Here is a 23,975-nt window from a genome sequence, read left to right on the forward strand (position 1 = left end):
CTGTAGTTTGCTATTTTTGTTGTGTCCTTGTCTTGTTTTGGTATCAGGGGAACTTATTTTTTACATTGACAGATAAAATGACATATATTTACCATGTACAACATGATGTTTTGAAGTATATATACATTGCGGAATGACTACATTTGGCTAACTAACATATGCATTACCTCGCACAGCTATCATTTTTGTATACACACATATTTGAATAATATAGATAATATATACATATTTCAAAATAAAATCTAAGATGTGTTTTTTAGCAAAACTTATTTCTACCAAAAGCATTTCAATTAGTATCATTTAAACATTTTTCTGAGGGGGAAAAAAGGTCTCAAGCTTAAATGCTGAAAGCAATGAGACTATTTTATTCTATAATTTTCTTTCTTTTTAAAGACACCAGACAGATGTGTTTTATTTTTTTTTTTTTAAAAACCTTTAATCAGAAAGTCTGATTAAATTCGATATTAACTCAAACTCTTAAAATTTTTCTGGAAAAGTCAGCAGGGTACATCACAGAAAAGTAGGCAGCTGCTGACAATTCTTTGGTGGAAAAATAAGTTGCATAGTTACCCACGCTGCCCAAATCATTATCAAGCCAAGTTTGTTTTTCAAAAATAGGTTTTAAGATATATCAAAGAAACTATGCAATACAAAAATTTACCAATGAAGTATATAGCAAAAGCCAAATATGATAATACACATGAATAATCTATAAAATAAGCCTTTAAATTCTAGAAAACTAAAATGGGGAGAACTTACTGAAGGGTAACATACATAAAATGAGGCCTAATAGCAAGGAACAATTCTAAACGTTTTCCCAATGACTGACTAAGCTTCAAAATGACAGCGTAGGTAAATGATTAACATGTAGTTTTTCTTTTATCCAAGCCAATTCAGTTCTACTTAGATAAACCTGGTTACCAATCAATCCATATATAAATTCGAGTAATTTTTTTCTACTCAATTATTACCATTTTTTATTTTTCATCTTTTCCTTAATCTTCTCTAGCAACATTTTTCCTTTGGTTTAATCAGTTGAACCTAAAAGGTTTAGTACCTGAAATGAGTATCAACTCTTACTGGAATAGCACTTGGGAAATGCAATTCTAGAAAAGGCAAATGTTTAACTGAGGTGCTTGACAAAGTTAAGCGTCCACTCCCAATATGACAATGTCTCCCATGTTCATCAATAGGTTAATGGCTGTTCTTGGCTAGATCACGTGACCCTGCGCGATCCTGGAATGCTCCCTGGTGAGGTACTACCGAGCTATGTGCACAAACACCTACCCATTTAAGCTTTCAACAAATACAAAGCATCGTTTTAAACCATTTCAGTAGAATAAATTAAAAATATTGCATTTCTATTGGCCTGCTTTGCTTCTTGATCTGGCTTGGAGTTCTGCTTGTGGCATAGAAGACACAATAAATTAGTGACTACTCCAAGCTCTTTAGACTTCAGCACTTCTTGTGCTTCAAGCCTCAGCTCCCTCCCTTTTCTTTTGCAGCAATAAAGGTATTCTCATTAGCATCGTCACTGTTATGGAGACAACACCTCCAGGAACTGGAGTGATATAACCAGCTTTTTGTCTGACTCCTTCAAAATCCCCATCTCCAAACAATTAGGTTTGACAGTTTCGGGATTGTGAACTCTATTTATTCCCAGATCAATGACTGCTGCTCCTTCCTTGATGGTATCTGCTGTGATCAGATTTGGAATGCTGGCAGCAGATCTTACAATATCTGCAAGAATCGTATGTTTCTTCAGCTGCTCTTTGGGAGAATATTGATGAGATATTGTAACAGTGGCATCACCCTCGGGACCTTCATGGACCCTTTCTGTGTGCAGTAACATTGCAATGTGCATTCCAACATTTTTTGACCTTCCAGCCACAACCACATTCTTCCCTAGGGTAGGAATGCCAGTTCGCTTAATTATTTCCCATGGGGTAGCCCGTAACATGGAATACTGGTCCAAACATATTCGCCCTACATTAATTACACGGAAGCCGTCAACATCCTTGTCTGGAGAAACAGCACTGCAGGTCTTTCTCTTATTAATATGCTCTGGAAGAGGCAGCTGAACAAGGAGGCCATCTACATTATCATTACTATTCAGTTTCTTGAGTAAACTCAACAATTCTTCCTCTGAAATTGAAGCTGGTTTCACAATTGTCTCACTGTTGATTCCCACATCTGCAGCTGCTCTGGTTTTGTTGAGGATATAGGAGTGACTTGCAGGATTCTCGCTGACCCGGATCATGCTCAGGTGTGGTCATTTGTTACTGGAATAACACCCACTCTCTCACTTCCTACTTCCTGTGTGATCTGCTGGGCCAGTTTCCTTCCAGAAATGACTACAGTGAGGTGGAAGGGGTGCAGGGGGAGGGAGCAGCTACGGGCAGGCTGCAGCAGGGGAGCCAATGCGGGCTTGAGGAAGTGGTAGCCAGAGCCTGCCCTGGTGACCCTGCCAGGAGGTCTAGTCTGTAATTTTCTGTCAGACCTTCAAAGTATTTTTATTATCTTTCTCGTCTTTTAGTAGTTATGAATATTTTCTTGATCATTACTGATTTTTATTTCCTATATTGTGGCAGAAATTTTTATTCTTATATATGGATTTTTGCATTTTCAGGTTAAAATCTTATTTGGTGAAATCTCATTTTTTTGCCCCCAGAGTTAAGCACAAAAGGGGAAAGATCAGTCTATAATTGAACGATGTAGTGAAACCTTAGCAGAAAAATATCTGGCAGTAGAAGCAGAGAGGTGCCTCCCTGGGAGCTAAAGGTTATGTTTTCTCTCCAAGCTATCTATTCTCCATCACTAATGAAGTTGAAAAAGAACTTTTAAAAAATGTTTGCTATGTTTTTCAAATCAAATTATGTATATCTACACTAGTGAACATAGGCACTTATGATATGCAGTTAAAGTATTTTATTTAATAGTTCCTTCCTATTGGAATATTGATTCCATGGATAATTTAAGGTGTGCAATAAAATCTTAGATAGTTCTGTCTCCTTTTTCTCAGATCCATTCTCTTATTGTGAAATTAAGAAAACAGGGCTTTCAGGACTTTCCCATCTCCATCCATCTATCTACTTAAAAATTTTAATTCAGTAATATTTTTAGTATTATTTATTCATGAATTTATTTATTTAACAGATATTTCTTACTTTCTCCTGCCTGATCCTATGCTTATTTCTGGGGAGACAATAAGGAGAAACAGGGAATCCCTGCCTTCATGGAACTTAGAATCTATGTAGGGAGATAGATACTGTGATGATCACTTAACAATTATAACCCTTGTTGCATTGTGATTAATGGTACAAACAGAGGTGTTTGGTAGTTTGGTTGAGGAATCTGAGGTAGAATTGAAATGAATGGAGGTTAGTAAGGGAAAGAGAAAAGAAAAGCATGTAAAAAGCTGTGTGGTGGAAAGGCTGGAGGTATGAAGACAGCAAGGCTGAAGCAGAGCGTGAGACGTGTGGCACACAATGAGGATAAAAAGGTTTGGAGACTTCAAACCAGACAGAGCCTTACTAGCTACATTGTTTTTCATTTTGTCCACCTGTTTTCCTCTTGATCCCGTATAATAATGGAAAAACACTGAAGCATTCAGCAATGTAGAAACATTGCTCGACTTGTATTTTGAGGAGATCACCTAGCTGCATTTTTGAGAATATTGGAGAGATACCAAAGGGTTTATGGGAGAAGTTAAAAATCTGTTGCACTAGTTCGTGGGAGAGGGGATGGTATTGTGGATCAGGGTGCTATGATGGAGAAACAAAGAAATGATTGGAATCAAGAGGCTAGTATTAGTAGGGGAAAAATGACTTTGTTGGCGAATTGGAAAGGGTAGTGAGAGAAAAAAACGGTCAAAGATAACTGCTACTTAGATGGACAGTTATGCATGTTAAAATGTGTTACACTTAAAGGGGGGATACGATTGTCATCATGTTGGTTTTGAAAATAAAATGTACCTAAGTGTCATCAGCAATCCAAGAGGAGATGCCAAGTTGGCAGTTGGATGTTTGGGTTTTGAATTAGAAATATAAATTCCTGAGATATGTGCATATAGAAGAAAATGAATCGTCATGTATTAAATGAGATTGATTAGGGGAAAAAATATACAATGAGAAGTCCCAGGAGCTACCCTTGATTAACTCCAATATTAAATGGCCAAATTTAAGCACAAATCCATGTTTCATTTGGCCCATAAAAGAAATGTTCTTGGAGGAATTGGTTGGTAGCATTTACATAATGGGAGATTACACGTAAAATTCCATATTCCTAGCTTCTCTTGAGAACCAGAAGCTATGACCATATCGATGTGGTATTCTAACTGAACCACAGGTGGCCACAGTGGAGCAGCAGCTTAACCTCCCTTAGACAGATGCAGCATGCATTTTGCAGTTATTCACAATCTCCACCACTCCCTACTCTCCATCACCTCTCTGGGTGGGCTGCCATTTGTTGTCATAACTTGTATTGGAGTTTTCCAAAAGCCTAATGCCATTACCTGTCTGGCCCCTTGCATGTATTCAAATTTGTGGACTCTGCATAGACTTTAAATTCTTCTAAAGTCTAGTGGACAATAAATACCTACAAACATATACTTATTGTATGCTGTGATAAGAACTCAAGTAGACACTTACTGAAAGTTCATGGGTGATAGAGGAGAAAGTCAATTGCTCTGCCTGGAAAAATATCCAGCCCTGGATGATGACTTTTTGTTGTTGGTTTTATTTTGCTTGATTTTAAGAGAGAAATGGGAATAAAATTCTGAGAAAATAGAATTTTATAAAGTCATAGATGTTTCCTGGGAGTCAATTAGAAATTTGACATATGGGAGAGGACAGAGCAAATTTGGGAAGAAGGTCAAGATGGATTCTGAAAGATATTTTATGACAGGATGAAACACAAATTCCATCCTTTAAGCACTAGAGAGCCATGGGGGAAAAATAAAAGTTGTGAAGTGACCCTCTTATGGATAATCTTCACGCTGTTATATCTGTTTACAAGATAAGAATGCATCGTATATGTTTACAGGGCTAAGAATGTTTTTAATCATTTTATACAGCCACTTACCTACTTTGTGTTGTGTGTTAAAGACAAACTTACTTCTGTTCAGATACCAGTAATTTGTTCTGTACTTTTCATATTGATTCTTAGAAGCAGACTATTCCTTTGGAAAAGAACTTTTCCAAAGGAAAAGTTCTAATCTAATCTAAAGGCCATTTAGTCATTCATACCAGTAAACTTCCTTCTCCAGTTCAACTTCCAAGTTTACAACTTTTTAGCCTCTAGAAACCAAATCTTTTCTATTTATCCAAGCCTCTACTCAAATAATTCAGAGAAATACTAAATAAAAATTATTTAATAATTATAATAGATATTTGATATTTATAAAATAATAATGTATTTCTGTGAGATAATATTTATCCTAATTAACAAATTAAAATTCTAAGTTATTCAAAAACATTAGGCCCATAAACACGTCATTACCTATTTTATTAAGACAAACTAATTTTAGCTTCTGAAAATAAGATGTAAACATTGATAGAACTGGAAAATAAAATGTAATAGCACAAGGGCAAATGCCAGCTTTTGAATTATATATAGTGATGATTCATGGGCATAACCATAAATCTTAAATAATGGAGCACATTTATCTTGAGGGATTGTCACAAGCATATGGAACCTTCAGGTGGTGTAGTGACTAATGACCATTCGTAGGCCAAAGTGAAATCCCAGCTTAATACCTAGGTTCACGTATGTGTGTACGTGATAAAAACTGTATCATTGGAAATTTTTGGTTTACTTTGTTTTTATTATTATTTTTATTATTATTATTTTACCTAATTTTTGAGCTTCTGAAGAGAAAACTAGTGCTGAGTAAATCAGACATCTAGTGATCCATTTATTTAAAGATACGTTTTTTTCCCAAAAGAAAGTGACCATGTTCCAAATTACAAGCCTATGTGTATATGCCTCTGTATATGTGTGTGTGTTTGCATACATTTGTGTGTGTGTAAATATACAGACAATACACCTAGTAGTCTCTAGTGCTATTGTGGACATTTTAACCAGTTTTTTTGTGGTAGTTTATTTTTAATATACAGGGGTTTATTTTTTTATTTTTTAAGGAATGCTTAACAAAATGAAGCTGGCTGGATAAATAGAGAAAAGGACATGGGAAGATATAATCTGACACAGTATCTCCAGATTTGAGCTGGATGGCTAAGAGTTATTTTAGATATTAAACATAGAGGGTTAGACCTAATATGGAGATGCTGTTAATGAATTTTGAGGACGAGAACTAATTTAAATCCTTCTGTCTCTGTAGTGCTCTTACATGGCTAACACAGACAGCCCACATTTGAAAGCTGATGGAATATTTTTCCTTTAGGAAGTTAGCTATAGAGTATATATTGACTGCCTGAAACAACAGTGCTCAAACCAGAGGGAAAGGAAAAAAATCCCTGCCCAGAAGCAAGAGAGAACCACAATGTGTGAAGATCCCTGCTGTGCTTTTCTGTTCTCTGTAAAACTGAATGATAGAAAGCCGCCTGGTTTTTGTTTCTTCAACTCCACTGGATCCCTCTTGCACAAAGCTTTCAATATCAGGACAGACTTGGGGGACCTCACTTCTAACAATTCCTTCAAGATCACTCTTCTTGCTAAACCAGTCAGGTTATTTTTAGGTCTTAAGAGCAAGGGCTCCAGGTGAGGAAGAAAACAGACGGAAGGGTGAGACTGTGGGGAGATGTCAAATTCAGCCACTGAAACCCCACGAAATATAGGCAATTATGTACAACCCCTCCTATATTTAATTCATTTTAAATGTAGTTTTATGCATTTTGCTTAAAAATAGAATAAATCTTTTAGAGTAGTTTTGTATGCAGAAAAAGAAAGGGAACAAATTCAGAAAACAATGACCCTCCCTAACAACAACAAAAAAAAGCCAAGATGTTGTAGTGGGTTGTAAGCCTCACAACTATCAGATTTAATTTTTTCTCCTAAGAGGAAGTCAGACAATTCTGACAGCCTAAGCCTAGATTATCTTTGGCCTTAGACCATATTCTTCTATGTGTCTGCAATTTGATTCTTGTTGATTTCTCCCAGGGATTTTTTTCCAGATGAATAATTAATTAGAGTCCATGTCAATTTTCCATAGTCATTGAATACTGTCAAAATCTTCCTAGAATAAAACTTGGATTTGTAAAATGTGAATTGTTACATATTCTACTTTCCTTGGAATTTGAAGGTTGTCTACATCCATGTGAGACTTGTCGTTAAAAACTCAATTAGTTGTCTAAGTATAATCCCTGATACACTTTCCTTGTTAAAATCTCCCTTTTGTCACTTCAGTACCTCAGGAAACTTTTACTGTAGCTTGAACAGTTTGGATTTTATTGTTTTACTATGATTCAGTGATCATTTAGCACCCATGATACATTAGATTATAAAAATATGTAGCTATTGTCTGCTTTTATAAAATTTAAAATTTTTATTTGATGCTTACATTCTAGGATTTGTTTTTTTTACTAGAAAATAGTGATATCGTTTGGCTATATGTCTCCACCCAAATCTTATCCTGAATTGTAATCCCCAGGAGTTGAGGGAGGAACCTGATGGGAGGTGACTGGATTATGGGGGCAGTTTCCCCCATGCTATTCTTGTGATGGTTCTCACAAGATCTGATGGTTTTATCAGTGTTTGGCAAGTTCTTCCTCCACTCTTCTCTCTGTCTTTCCTGCTGCCTTGTGAAGAGGGTGTCTGCTTTCCCTTCAGCCATGATTGTGAATTTCCTGAGGCCTTCCCAGCCATGTGGTCAATTAAACCTATTTCCTTTACAAATTACCCAGTCTTGGGTATTTCTGTATAGCAGTGTGAGAACAGACTAATACAAACAGTATGTAAATAAATGATTGTAAAAATAATGAAATCAAATAATTAGAAAATAGAAATACAAAACCCACTTATGATTCTTGTTCTAAAATACAAAGGATGAATCTATAACTTTCCTCAGTGCTCTTAACAAATTTTTATCATTTGTACAATAAAAATAATTGTATACACCTAAAGGATTATAAATCATTCTATTATAAGGACACATGTTCATAGTGGCACTGTTTACAATAGCAAAGACCTGGAACCAACCCAAATGCCCATCGATGATAGACTGGACAAGGAAAATGTGGCACATATACACCATGGAATACTATGCAGCCATAAAAAACAATGAGTTTGTGTCCTTTGTAGGGACATGGTTGAATCTGGAAACCATCATTCTCAGCAAACTGACACAAGAACAGAAAATCAAACACTGCATGTTCTCACTCATAGGCAGGTATTGAACAATGAGAACACATGGACACAGGGAGTGGAGCATCACACACTGGGGTCTGTTGCGGGGGATTCAAAGGAGGGACAGTGGGGTGGGGGTGGGAGGTTGGGGAGGGATAACATGGGGAGAAATGCCAGATGTGGGTGACGGGGGGATGGAGGCAGCAAACCACATTGCTGTGTGTGTACCTATGCAACAGTCCTGCATGATCTGCACACGTACCCCAGAATCTAAAGTACAATTAAAAAAAACATAAAAATAAAAAAAATTGTATTCGCAGCTAACATACTCTATAAATTTTTCAAAAGTTTTCTTTCTCTAAGAAACTTTTCAATATGTCTCATTTTTCCAATTATTATCCTTTATTTTGACTTGTAATGTGTTTAAGGTTTTAAATTCTTCCTTAGATAAGATACTGAAATCAATTTCATCAAGGGTTCAATCAGTTTGAATATGAAATTTTTTATAATTCATTTCATCCTTAGCTCACAATTTTTTCCACTTTCATTTCATTGAAAAACTGTATAATATTACTGACTTGGGTTCAGTTAGCTCAACAAAATATATAAAAATTCTTATATCTTTTAATTTCTTATATATTATATATTCTTATATTTATTATTATATTGTTTGGTTTTTCTTATATTGTTCTGTTTATTTCTCAAATGTATTAATACAGATGACAGTCATGATACTAGATAAAATGTTGTAATATTTACTTGGAATTCACAATCCTCTACTCCCTATTCTCTTTTCCATTTTTCCTAATCTGTAACATCTATTTCTCATTTTCCCACACTAATAAACATTGGAGACAGATTTACTATGCTTTTGTCCTAAATTCTATATATATATGCTCCTTCTTCTGAACCACTTCCTGCTCTTTTTCTTCTCATGTTTTCATCTAAGATAGCCTTTCCTTTCCTCAATATAATCCATTGAGTTTTCCTTATGTCATCAACCTGAGGAAATAGCTCCATATCTAAAATGTCATAGCAACTATTCGGTAAGTAAGTTAATTTGATCATTCTTTGATTCAACAAGATTTCCTGAGCACCTATTATGTGTCAGACACTTTTCTAAATACTGCAAATACAACAATGAATAAATGGAAACATGTCCATGTCTTGGGCCAGTGGCAGTGGCTCATGCCCTGTAATCCCAGCACTTTGGGAGGCAGAGGGAGTTGGATCACTTGATGTCAGGAGTTCAAGACCAGCCTGGCCAACATGGTGAAACACCATCTCTACTAAAAATAGAAAAGTTATCCAGGCATTATGGTGCACACCTGCTGTCCCAGCTGCTTGGGAGGCTAAGGCAGGAGAATTACTTGAACCTGGGAGGTGGAGGTTGCAGTGAACTGAGATTGCACCACTGCACTCCAGCTTGGGTGACAAAGTCAGACTCTTTCCCGAAAAAAAAAAAAAAAAAAGAAAGAAAGAAAAGAAAATGAAACTTATATTGTAACGAGTGAGACATATCACAAAACAGACACATAAATATGTAATTGAAAAGAGATAACAGAAATAAAGTAGATGATGGTGATAGAAAGTGAGCTTTAGTACATGGTGGGGGGAGTTTTTCCTAGTGTCTTCTTTTTTCCTCTTGTTTTCTGTCAAATTCTACCTTCCTAAATGCATGATTATTTTGGATTGGATGCCAGATTACTTACGAAGAGTTGTATAAATAATTTGAGGCTGTGATTATAGTCCTGGTGATGGCTAGCCTGTTTTCATTCCACTATTACTGAAAGACTAGGAGTGCTTTTGGATTCTGGAAAAAAAGTCTCAATAAGTCTTGAACTTCAATTTTTCCTCCCCAGCCTTGTGAGGCAGCCAAGATTTCCATTCAGCTACCACTCATGGAGTTAGTTGCCATGTGATGTGCACCGTTTTTGGAAGTGGATGAGCAGTGGATGAGGGGAGCTTTTAAATAGGGAGGTCAGAAAAGGCCTCTGACCTGTGCCTGCTATACTAATGCAGCTTGTTAATTTTTAAGCAAAGACGGTGATCCATGGGATCCTGCTGGGGAGCTGTGGCATTCTTGAAGGATTCACGCTTCTTCAGCAAAGTCTTGATTGTTGAGAGGATGGTCATTTCACCCCTGCAGCATGGACTCTTTGTGGTCTGCTCAGGCTTCTTGGTTAGAGGTTATATGCAGGAACTCCCATTGCATTTTGGGTTTCCCTCACTATCTGGTGTACCTGTTCCTAGTTGGAACCTATGTAAGGGGAAGTGAAAACAAACTTTCTCCTTTACCCTGGTGTTTCCTTCCTCCTCCCACAGTTTCCCAGAAGTGGAAGAGACAGACATTATTCTTTCCTGAAAGAATCTCCTCTATCATGGAGCAGTCAGCTCTGTACCTGAGGTATTGGGAGAGGACTATGGAGGAATCCTCAGTGCTGGATCTTGTGATTTCTTTAGTAAACCACCTTGTTAAAAAGCCAGGCAGACTACTATCTTGGAAAATAAGATACTTTTTTTCTTTTTCTTTTCCTTCATCTTTCTTTTCTTCTTCTTTTGTTTTGTTTCTTGCTCTGTCACCTAGGCTGGAATGCAGTGGCATGATCTTGGCTCTCTGCAACCTCCACCTCCCGGGTTCAAGTGATTCTCCTGCCTCAGCCTCTTGAGTAGCTGAGATTACAGGCCTGCCACTGCACCCAGCTAATTTTTGTATATTTTGTAGAGATGAGGTTTCACCATATTGGCCAGGCTGGTCTCAAACTCCTGACCTCAAGTGATCCACCTGCCTCGGCCTCCCAATGTGCTGAGATTACAGGCATGAGGCACCATGCCTGGCCAGTAAATACATTTTTACCCATTCCCTCCAGCCCCTTTGCTCTTGAGTGACAGTCCTTCAGGCCTGGCTTTAGAGATGGGAGACCACAAATAGAACCTTTTTGAATGAAGGAATTTAAAAAATATCAGTTTATTCTTTACATAATATTAATCCTGACAAACTAGAGAAATGTTCCTGCTGAATAATATCCTCTTAACTGTGACTCCTTAGGCTTGATATGATTGTGACATTTCTACTAAGGAAATTGTTTCACCACTTAAACCCCAATAACCTATATGAGAATCTTATTTCAGCGCCACAAAAGGTCAGTCAGAATGCAGTAGTTTAAAATGAGTCATCATCTATTAAGTATTCTAGAGAGAAATGCTTATTATAACATTTGTTTTTTTAAAAAACTTTGATCCAAAATATTTTGTCAACCCTAGCAAGTATACCTTGCCACATGGGGAACGGTGTCTTCTACTGACTGGTTTTGTTTCCCAGATTTGCACAAACCCTAGTACTAGGTAACTGGGCAGAGTATTGATGTGGAAAGTAGACTCACCACACATTTTCTGCAGATTTTAATTACAACAACATTTATCCACTCTAGTGCAATATTAATCCCTCCATCATCAAGTATTTATTGAGTTTAAACTCACGTAACTGCAAATGAGGGGATAATAGAGCATACACAGACGTGGGCATGGAATAGACTACCAGTAAAGGCACATTTGGGAAACTGGGCAGTGAGACTTGGGGGCTAATTGTGCTGGGTAATAAGAATCATAAAGTTCAATGACTTCTGGGAAAGAGTCACTCTGCCATGTTACATGAAGTACATGGGCTTTGGAGAGAGACTGCTGGGCTCAAATGCCATCTCTGTCATTTACTGCTTATGTGACTTTGTGCATCACAAAAGATCCACTGTTACACTAGAGATGCTGTCATAGTGGATAATGTCCTTGTAAATGTGACTCCTTAGAATTGATCTGATTATGCATCTGCACTCAGGAGATTTTTCTCACCAATTAAATCTTAATAACTTCTGTGACAATCTAGCTCCAGGGCAGACTTTTCTTTCTTTAATTTCTCTACATCCTCCAGCTCTCTAACTTATAAAATGTAGATAATGATAATACTTTCCTTCTTGGATTGTTAGAAAGATGAAATGAATCAATGTTTGCAAAGCATTTAGAACAGTGCCTGAAACATATTACATACTATGTAAATACAAATCAATGTATTCCCAGGAGCTGCTATTTTTCTATTAAAACCCCAGTGTTGTATAAAACACTTCTTAATTCCATAGTGGACAAAGCATAAGTGTTTGCAGAGCTAAAAAACAATGTACAGAATACATACAATTTCCTTGACAATAAACAGCTATAGAAAGTGTATGGTCCATGTTGAAGGAATGGAAGCTTACTTAAATTCTGGCAGTGCAGATATGCATAGCTACATATAGAACAGACAAAAATACTGTATAAACAGTCCAGACTGCAAGCAATTGTCTCTCCAACTGACAGTAAATGCCATGGCATAAAAAGCAAGTGTTCTTATATAGACAGAGCAGGATATGATCCTTTGGGACTAAAAAGAGGCCAGTAGGTGATGCAGAGCTAAAAGATAAAAGAAGATAGAAATCTGAGTAGTAATATCATGAAAGGCTATGTGTTTTCACTGAATCCTCAGTACAAACCTTTCACAAATTAATACTATAACCATACTATGATATATTTCTGGTTTGCTTCATGTGTATAGACACACATGATACACACACGCACCCAGACACACACGATACACACACGCACCCAGACACACACACACAATGTTTATATTAACTACTTAAATGATTAAGTGTTTTTCATCTTACAGAGCCTTTTAGTCACTTTAACAAATCCCTTTTGGATAACTAACATTCAAGAGCAACTTCATATACATAATGTTACAGATAGGGGCCTGAATTAGGAGAACCCTAAAACATGCTCCACATACACTTTATAAAATGATGCCTTAATGACAATGTTCCTCATAACACTACAAATGTTCATAGAAATTTTAATAAATTGTGGGGAGTTTTTAAAAAGGAGTATACAGTGTTATTTGTACAGTTTTAATACTAAATTTATTGCTCTGAAATAAAATTGCAAAAAAGATTTTTTTCTTGAGCATCTGAACATTTATTTTAAATTTGATTATATTTATTAAATGATTATAAGTTGCTATGATTAAATCTTCAAACCCCTTAACAGTAGATACACAAAAATGACTGTAAAACTCTTTATTAAGTATATGTATATACCCCTTCTTTAAAAATCAGCACAATGGGCTTATTACATTTCTTACTTTTTCCAGTACTGTTTTTTTTTATTTTTCTGGTATCATTGCCACTCTTATTTTGAAAACCTCTTAGGGATTCAGTGATATCATCTTGATTTCCTCTGATGATTTCAGTAATGCATGCAGAGCCCCATCACACAAATAATACTTTCTCAGACCCTCTAAGGTTGCAGAGACTTAGTACAAGATCAATAGATTCTTTTTGGAATGAAAAGAATTAGTTTCTTATGATGATTGCACAATTTTGTGAACATACTGAAAACCATTGAAATGATTTACTTTAAATTTTATTCTTTAAATTGGTGAATTATATCCTAATAGAACTATGAAAAATGTGTGCTTTAAATTGGTGAATTATATCTTAATAGACCTATGAAAAAAGAACCAATCAATTTTTTGAATACCAAGGGTATTCAAAATCTAGGCACTAATCATCACGTAACTTCCTTTTACTAGCCAAATTTTGGCTAGTTTGGTCAATATGGAATATTAAGTCCACACCTTTCATGTATTTTATAATTTTGAGCCTCAAAAATCACCAATATGATTTTTTGAAAGTTTTATTTGGCCGGTGTATGGCAGGTTATAACTCCTTACGGGATTTTAATTCACAGGATCATCAAAGGTTTGATATTCTGGGATATCAGGAAGGAATCTGAGTAGATAGGCTCTAAGGGGTAGCTGTAGATCAGGGTCCCTAATCCCCAAGCTATAAACTTGTACTGGTTTGTGGCCTGTTAGGAATTTTACAAACTCTCCCCAATAAAATTTCTATGAACATTTGCAGTTGCATGAGGAACATTGTCGTTAGGGCATCATTTTATAAAGTGTATGTGGAGCATGTTTTAGGGTTCTCCTAATTCATATTATATTCAGTAATACACAGCAGAAGGTGAGCAGTGGCTAAGCAAGTGAAGCTTCATCTGTATTTATAGCCGCTCCTCATGACTGGCATTACCGCCTGAGTTCTGCCTCCCATCAGATCAGCAGCAGCATTAGATTCTTATAGCAGCACAAACCCTACTGTGAACTGTGCATTCGAGGGATCTAGGTGGTGCATTTCTTATGAGAATCTAATGTGTAATGATCTGTCATTGTCTTTCATCACCTCCAGATGAGACTGTCAAGTTGCAGGAAAACAAGCTCAGGGCTTCCACTGATTCTACATTATGGTGAGTTGTATAATTATTTCATTGTATATTATCTTGTAATAAGAATACAAATAAAGTGCCCAATAAATGCAATGCACTTGAATCATCCTGAAACTATCCCCTACCCCAACCCCACTCCATGAAAAAATTGTCTTTCCAGGAAACTAGTTCCTGGTGCCAAAAATGTTGGGGACCACTGCTGTAGAATGTTTGGTAGCATAGTGGTCAAGTATGCTGTCCCTAAAGTCAAACCACCTAGAGTTAAATCCCAGCTGTGCATCCTGTTAATTGTGTGATCTTGAGCACATTATACAACCTCTGTGTCTCAGTTTTCACCTGTGAAATGAGGATAATAATATCTGACTCATGTAGTTATTAGAAGGATTGAATGCAGTGGCATGCATAAAGCATGAGGACATGGTAATTTGCTACTACTATGGTACTACTAAGAACTTTCTTATGACTAATGATCATTATTTATTAATATACAATACCTTTCTACCCATCATCACTTTCTTGACTCTCCTTATAGTTGGTTATTTTTTGTGATCACCAATGGTTCTTCCTGTTTTTGATGTAGTGACTGTTTCCCTGCACTATTTGATTTATTCATATTTCTTTATATTTAGGCTTGTATTAAACAGATTGAAACATATTTCTAAAACTGACGTATAGGCTGAGTGCGGTGGCTCACACCAGTAATCCCAGCACTTTGGGATGCTGAGGTGGGCGGATCATGAGGTCAGGAGATCAAGACCAACCTAGCCAACATGGTGAAACCCCATCTTTACTAAAATACAAAAAATTAGCTGGTCATGGTGGTACACGCCTGTAGTCCCAGCTACTTAGGAGGCTGATGCAGAGGAATTGCTTGAACCTGGGTGGCAGAGGTTACAGTGAGCCAAGATGGTGCCACTGCACTCCAGCTTGGTGCCAAAGGCAAAGCAAGACTCCGTCTAAAAAAACCCAAAAAACAAAAGCAAGCAAACAAAAAAAAACCTCCTGAAATATAAAAGCACTATACCCATAAATATGAATGGTCTGCTAAACTACATATTATAATGAATGAAAAAACTAGTCATATCCTAATACATTTACCTTAATTTTGTTTGACCATTCTGTTTCCACAAACTTTATTACTTCTCTTTCGAATACTGTATGTCCATATCTTCTGTAGACTCAATGTGTACCAGTTGTCATCTTCATCATTATGATCAACATTATCATTTGTATTATTTTATTGCTCTGATGATCAAATTTGATTATTAGGTGCTAGTTTAATTGGACGCTGATTTCTTTTAGCATTGCCCCTGAGCTTTTTAAAGTGTCTTCAAGATAATGACCAGCGCCATTCTGATTGTTTCTGCCCTGGTACATCAAATCAGTCATCTTTCAAGAAGCATGGAGTGTTTATAGTGGTGAGAAGAAAATTAGAGCCAAAAGTATGCACTAGAAGTACTCAGGTGGATTTGGGGTTAGAAGGATATCAAAGAGAATGATACAGCCCTTTTGTCACTTCTAGTCATAACACAACTGAGACATAAGTTCCATGAGGCCGTAACCTATCTGTATGGCTACATTCATTGTGTTCATATTGCTCATTCCATGTATTTCCAACTTAATATGTTACATTGCTATCCCATGCTTTATTACATAATTGTATCTCCCAGCAAAACATTTGTCTGCTTTGATAACAAAATCACATTTTGAATTATATTTTTAAAAATGAGATCCCTTAGGATAGTTACCACCTAAGAAGCAGAAGTTACACATTTGACCATTAGCTTACTAGTGATATGAATTTTATCACTGATCTAGTTTCAGTTTTAGGAATTTAAGAAGCCTAAAGTACAGAAATTTTTTTTCTAACTAATGAATGACTCATTAATATAAAAAACAGGAAATCTGTGTCAGATTTTTTACCCCTTTTTTTCACAAGCTCAAAAGTCTCATCTTATGATTTCAAACACCTATTATCCCTTATTAAAGCAGTCAATAAATATTTGTTGATAAATAAACAGTGTAAGATACTATGCATTGATGTGTACAGATATTAAAACATTTAACATCACGGACTTAAATTATTAAATGGCCCAGCAATGCGGACCATTGGAAAAGAGGGTCCCAGTCAATTGGTTTGAAACTTTTTTCAACTCTTAGTAAGCTTCTCATCTTTATAGGTATCTATAAACAAACTAACATTACAAATTGACAGATTTTGATATTAACTACAAGTTTTGAAATGGTAGCTATAGCTCAGGTTCTATGAAGAATAATCCACATCAATGTTGCATTTTGGCTGGGTGTAGTAGTTCATGCCTGTAATCCCAGCACTTTGGGAAGCCAAGGTCAGGGGATGGCTTGAGGCTAGAAGTTGAAAACCAGCTGGGGCAATGTGGTGAGACCCTGTCTCTACAAAAAATAAAATAAAATATTAGCTGGGCATGGTGCCATGTGCCTATGGTCCCAGCTACTTGGGAAGCTGAGGCAGAAGGACTTCTTGAGCCTGAGAGTTTGAAGTTAACAGTAACCTATGATAACCCCACTGAACTTAAGCCTGGGCAACAGAATAAGAGGTGATATTGTTAAATGATAGCATCTAACTGTTGTTATCATTTTAAAGAAATCACATAAATTCAGAGTATATCTAACTTTTAAAATGTTTCCTCTGCAGAAATGTGCTTTTATACTACTTCTAAAGAAAAACCAATTTGGTAAGATTATTATCACTCTAAATACAGACATAAATATAGAGAAATCTTTCTTAGCATACCAGTTTGGCAACAAATAATGTGTGAATTACAAATCAGAAGTAGAAACCTGGGATCAAACAGGTTTTAATTAAAATTCTGGCTCCATCATGTACTGGCTTTATTACTCAGGGCAAGTTTACCTAATCTTTGTCAACTTTATTTCTTTACTATCAAAACAGAAATAATAACATCTGCCTCTTAGATTTGTGAGGATTTACATGGAATAACATTTAAAATGACAGTGAACAATGTTAGCACTTGTAATCTATGGAAGTCATTATTAAATGTTTCTTGTTTATGAATGTATTATATGATTCCATAAAGTCTTTCTTCCCTGCTAAGAGTAACAGTATCATTATATGTAAATTGTTTTCCCTCGAGTGTAGTGAACTGTGGCAGTCCCCAAGATCTGGCATTTTTGAAAGCTTATTATGGGGAATACAAGTGGTAGCAGTGGAAGAGGGTTATAAGAGCTCCATATAGATCTCAGGTGATAGCTACTCTTTCTCTTACAGAAAATCTCTTGATGAGAAATTTGTTTTGTTTTTGTTTTGTTTTGTTTTGTTTTGAGGCGGAGTTTCATTCTTGTTGCCCAAGCTGGGTTGCAATGGTGAAATCTCGGCTCACTGCAACCTCCGCCTTCCCAGTTCAAGTGATTCTCCTGCCTCAGCCTCCCGAGGCATTGGGATTACGGGTACCCATCACCATGTCCAGCTAATTTTTGTATTTTTAGTAGAGACAGGGTTCCGCCATGTTGGCCAGGCTGGTCTCGAACTCCTTACCTCAGGTGATCTGCCTGCCTCTGCCTCCCAAAGTTCTGGGATTTCAGGTGTGAGCCACCACGCCTGGTCTCTTCATGTGAATTTGAACCAGACTTTTTATTTATAGAAATGTTAAACAGAGTGGAAAAGACACATGGGATTATTTGGTCTAATATATATGTCCTTATATGTTCAACATAAAGCCTTGAACATATAAGAATAAAATATTTTCATTATCTTATTTAATCTTTTCAAAATTTAGATGAAGAATTTGTCTAAATTTATCGACAATAAGATGTTGCTATGTGAGTTAATTTATGTAAAGTACTTTAATGATATTAATAAAAGACATTAATTTATTTTATATGGTTCAGCTGGGCCCTCAAGAACTGTTATGATTGTTGGTTTGGAGAAAATATTTACTAAACAATAACGGCTCCCATTTCGTGTCACAATGAAGGATACTTGAAGTTTGAGAATTTCATCCTAGCTAAAAATGTGGTGTTAAACATTAGGTCCTGGCGCCCCTTAGCGTACACATGGATCATTACAGCTACATTGATATTCACCTTTGTCTTTAGTACTCTGAGTGTGAATAAACCTCCAAAGATTTGTGAGAAAAGATGCTAATATAGAAATCCCCAAAATATATGTAATAACAATAACCTCTACACCACCACCTCCTTTGTGATGGTTTTAATAATCCTTATGCTGTTTCCATATTGTTAGATATCTCCTATTCAGTGACCTCAATAGATTCAATTTGGGTCTTGATGCCATATTTTCAGGTTACTGTTGTGCAGTGTGGGTAAACTACGATAAAATAGGTTGTCCCTGGTGTTCTAATCTAGCCTAGATTGCCTTCGGTAAGGCCATTATTATTTTAAATTGGCTTCCTATTCAAAATAGGCACTGTCCTGCTGTAGGTCGAGAATATTCTCCTGTGCTTTTCTTACTAAAGAAAAAATCGGAGTTTAATTCACCATGAACAGTAGTGAATAAACTAGATTAAGGAGAAAAATGTAGAAATTTGTCATTGCTCCTATATTTTGTAGTTAACAGTTTATTGGAAACTTATTTAGCTGAGGAAATGTTTTCATCAGTTTTTTGTTCATCTCAAATTCAATGCTAAGTTCTTGTTACTCTGATTTTTTCTTGCATTCTTCATATTGCTCCTTATAGTTTTTATTAATGCTGTTCACCAGGTATTTCCAGTTCCCTTCCTAAGCAAATGATAGAATTGTACTGTGTGACAGTGAATTACATGGTGACTATGCAGCTCATTTTAGCCAATGAAATGTGAGTGGAATTAGGCATTTACATTGGGGGTAAAATTTAGAAGCTAATAATTTGCCTCTGCTTTTCTCCCTCTTCGATGATGACAAGAATACTCCAGATGGAGGCTGCTCTGTGTCCTAGAAGGAAAATAATGCAGTGTAGAGACCCCAGAAGCAACTGAAATGGAGCATAAATGTGAACTTAAACCTTTGCAGTGTTCAGCCATAGAGATCTGAGGTGGTTCTTTACTGTAGCATAACCTAGCCTATCATAACAGATGATATACCCCTCTTTTTAGATGTATCTATTTTTTAAAACTTCCTCCATTATTAAAATTAATATGAATTATTTATAACTTTTGTCAAGTTTTTTTAAAAAAGATAATCCATATATTTGTAATAATGATTTGATTAATAATTCACCACCAGTATTACAAACTGAGTTGTTTTTCTATTAGTAGTAATAGGTTATAATTAGTTGTTAAAATGTTTTCTTGGCCAGATGCGGTGGCTTATGCCTGTAATCCCAGCACTTTGGGAGGCGGAGGTGGGCGGATTATGAGGTCAAGAGATTGAGACCATGCTGACCAACATGGTGAAACCCCATCTCTACTAAAAATACAAAAATTAGCTGAATGTGGAGGTGCGTGCCTGTAGTCTCAGCTACTTGGGAGGCTGCAGCAGGAGAATCACTTGAACCCAGGAGGTGGAGGTTGCAGTGAGCCATGATGCACCAGTGCACTCTGGCCTGGCAACAGAGTGAGACTCTGTCTCAACAACAAAAAAAAGTTCTTGAATATGATGAACTAAATTTTGAAATGGTCTAAAAAGCAAAAATGACAAAGGTCAGTTTGACTTTGCCCAGAATGTCCTGAAGGACAAATTGCCTTTTTTATTTCCCTAGTATTCATCTAAGTAGAAGTATACATTTTATGTCCATAAAAAGCTTATTAAATATAAAATTCTAATAATCCTTGCTAAACTAATATTAATATGATCAACCATTATGCTGCTAACTTTTTAAGCAATCTGTCTTAACTTTGAACTGCCCTGGATTAAATCTGATATATCTAGAATCAAGAGAATCTGCTATGTTGAGTAAGAGCATAAATATTCAGAAAATTACCACAGTCATACAATTGTATAATCAACATTTCTTTTTCCTTGTGGACAAATATGTAACTTGAAGATGTTTTTATTTAGTTGCTTTTTGTTTTGGCACTTGCAGATACATAATTATCTTATTTTCCTTATGTATTTTATCCTTGTATTTTGCTTTTGAACAATACTTAATTCATTCAGCCAGGCATAGTGGCTCATGCCTGTAATCCCAGCACTTTGGGAGGCTTAGGCAGGCAGATCACTTAAGGTCAGGAGTTTGAGACTAGCCTGGCCAATATGATGAAAGCCCGTCTCTACTAAAAATACAAAAATTAGCTGGCATGGTGGCATATGCCTGTAATCTCAGCTACTTGAGAGGCTGAGGCAGGAGAATTGCTTGAATCCAGGAGGCAGAGGTTGCAGTGAGCCAAGATCACACCATTGCACTCCAGCCTGGACGACAAAAGCAAGGCTCCATCTCAAAAACCAAAAACCAACAACTTCATTCATTCCTCAAATAATCACTAAAAGCTTGCCATATACCATATACTGTTCAATATTATGATTATTTAATTATTACTACAGCTTTCTTTGAAAAAGCTCCAAGATCAAAATGGCATTTTATAGCTCTGAAATCTAGATATGGCCCTTTCTGGAATAGGTAAAATTTATTAATAATTTTAATATTGTAGATTTTGAGTATGCTGTTTAATAAGTTTTGAGAAATGTGTACATTTATAAAACTACCACCCCAGTGAAGTAATAGTGGAATAAATTTTACCTCCATGAGAATAGCTAAAACCACAAAGATTGTGAAGACCAAGACTTGATAAGAATGTATAATGATTGATACTCTCATACATTGCTGCTAGAAATGTCAAATCACACAATCACTTTGGAAAACTATCACCTTCTTTTTTTTCTTTTAGAGACAGGATCTCACTCTGTTATGCAGGCTGGGATACAGTGGCACTTTAATAGCTCACTGCAGGCTCCACTTTCTGTGCCCAAGCAACCTTCCTGCCTCAGCCTCCCAAGTATCTGGGACTATAGGAGAATGCCACCATGCCCGGCTAATTTTTGTATTTTTTTTTAGAAGAAAGGTCTGGCTATTTTGCCTAGGCTGGTCTCAAACTCCTGGCCTCAAGCTTCCCAAAGTATTGGGATGACAAATGTGAGCCATCACATCTGTAGTTTCTTACACATTTCAGCATATATCGACCCTAAATTTTAGCAGTTCTATGGCAGCTGTTCACTCAGCAGAAATGACAACACATGTTAAAAACAAACAAACAAACAAAATACACAAGAATTTTCATAGTGGTTTGAGTTATAATTGTTCCAAGTTTCAAAATGTCTATCAACAGGTAAACTGATGAATAATTTGTGGTATAGTCACAGAAAGGAATACTGCTCAGCAATAAAAAGAAAAGTAAACTCTGCTAACACGTGGAACATATAAACACATCTCAAACACACTGTTAAGCTAAAGAAGCCAGAGAGAAGAAGAGCACACAGTGCATAATTCCATTAATATGAAGTTCTGGAATAGGCAAAACTAAGCTGAGTTGATAGAAACCAGAAGAGACGCTGGCTCTGAGTGGTAGGGACTGGGGAGCTGTGTGTGGCCAGGAGATACAAGGCAACTTCTCTGATGGGAGCTAAACTAAAAGCTATCTTCTTAACTATAAAAACAGAAGCTAGAGGACAATCATATTACCTCTTAAAAATGATGTAACAAAATAACTTCTGGCCTAGAATCCATTGGAAATCATTTTTGAGTACAAGAATGAAGTTTTTTTTTTTTTCCCCAGGCCAATGAAAGCAGAAAATTTGGGGTTCCTCTTTCTATGAGGGTAGATTTGACCCTATCAAACAACCTCCTGTCCCTCTTTCTCCACCTGCACCCAGAGCACCCTATGAATTCTGGCAAAATATAAAAGTTAATTACTTGAAAGAACTAGAGAATGACCAAACACAGGCACACATTAAAAAAAGAAAATGATACTGGGTAGGTTTCCTTTTATTAATGGCTCTTTGCCTAGTCCAACCTTTATCTGAAATGTGAATGCAAAGCTGCAGTCTTACCAGCATAAAGAATGTACATGGAGTTTGTAGCCATAGCAGCTAGAAAATGATGAGGAAAATCTTGGAAGAAGAGAGCCTGAAATCTTTTACATAAAATTTTGTCCATAAAATCTACACCCAGACTCCACTGACCTGTGGAAAATATATGTCTGGCATAAACTATAAAAATCTAGCTAGGTATGGAAGAATTAAAAGAATTCAACTGCCACCAACTTCATAGAAGATAGTTTGGGGTTTTTGTCCTATCAAATTAACTACATGCTAAACAACAGATCAATATTTTATTGAGAAACATGGCAGAATCATATATTATTTACAGGGTTGAGGATTTAAAGTTACTAGCCATATAAAGAAAGTGCAAAACAGAAAATATGATCCACATGCAAGAGAAAAGGTAATAAATGGAAACCAACCATAATATGACACAGATGTTAGATGTTAGGAAAAGGATTTGAATGTAGCTATCATAACTATGCTCAAGAACAAACATGCGCTAATAACAAATAAATACATCTGAGCAGAGAAATAGAAACTATAGAAACTACAAATTAAACCAAAAATTCTAGCACTAATATATTTGCTAATATTTAAATTGCCTCTTAAATTTTCATTTTTTATATATATGGTTTTTTTTTGAGACAGAGTCTCACTCTGTCACCCAGGCTGGAGTGCGGTGGTGTGATCTTGGCTCACTGCAACCTCCACCTCCTGTGTTCAAGTGATTCTCGTGCCTCAGCCTCCCAAGTAGCTGGACTACAGGTATGCACCACCATGCCTGGCTAATTTTTTTTGTATTTTTAGTAGAGATGGGGTTTTACCATATTTACCAGGCTGGTCTTGAACTCTTGATGTCAGGTGATCTGTCTGCCTCAGCCTCTCAAAAGTGTTAGGATTACAGGCATGAGACTGCATGGGGCCTCATTATTTATAACAGTGATATAGTAAATAAAATTTCTTTAAAACAAACAAACAAAAATAAATTCTAGCATTGAAAACACAGTATCTGAAATTTAAAACTCGCCAGAAGTTAATGACAGACTGGAGATGATCAAAGTAAAGGATCAGTCAACTTGAAGACAGATCAATAGAAATTAACAATAGCCAAGGAAAACATATTTTAAAAGAACAGAACTTCAATGACCTATGGAACAATACTTGGGACTGGAGTCCCAGAAGACAAGGGAAAGAAGATGAAGTAGGAAAAAATTGAAAAATAATGACCAACGTTTCCTCCCATTTCATAAAATATATAAATTTGCAGAGTCAACAAATCTTAAGCTTCAAGCATTGTCTATAGGCAGAAGATAAATGGTCTCATTTCATAAAAGGTTTTGAAATGAAGAAGAAATGAAAAAAAAGGTACAGGAAATATGCTGGTG

The 23,975-nt window shown here is 36.2% G+C and overlaps 1 pseudogene across 1 annotated transcript; it reads right to left on the minus strand.

Annotated features, from left to right (window-relative positions):
• Positions 1-322: 322 nt before the first annotated feature.
• LOC116550027 lies at positions 323-2,313 on the minus strand (annotated as a pseudogene). The gene has a single exon (XR_004268209.1). The product of XR_004268209.1 is annotated as a bifunctional methylenetetrahydrofolate dehydrogenase/cyclohydrolase, mitochondrial pseudogene (transcript).
• Between the last annotated feature and the right edge of the window lie 21,662 nt (positions 2,314-23,975).

Source organism: Sapajus apella, unplaced genomic scaffold, assembly GCF_009761245.1.
Source record: "Sapajus apella isolate SASKATOON/1434 unplaced genomic scaffold, GSC_monkey_1.0 scaffold7, whole genome shotgun sequence".
Classification (NCBI taxonomy): Eukaryota; Metazoa; Chordata; class Mammalia; order Primates; family Cebidae; genus Sapajus; species Sapajus apella.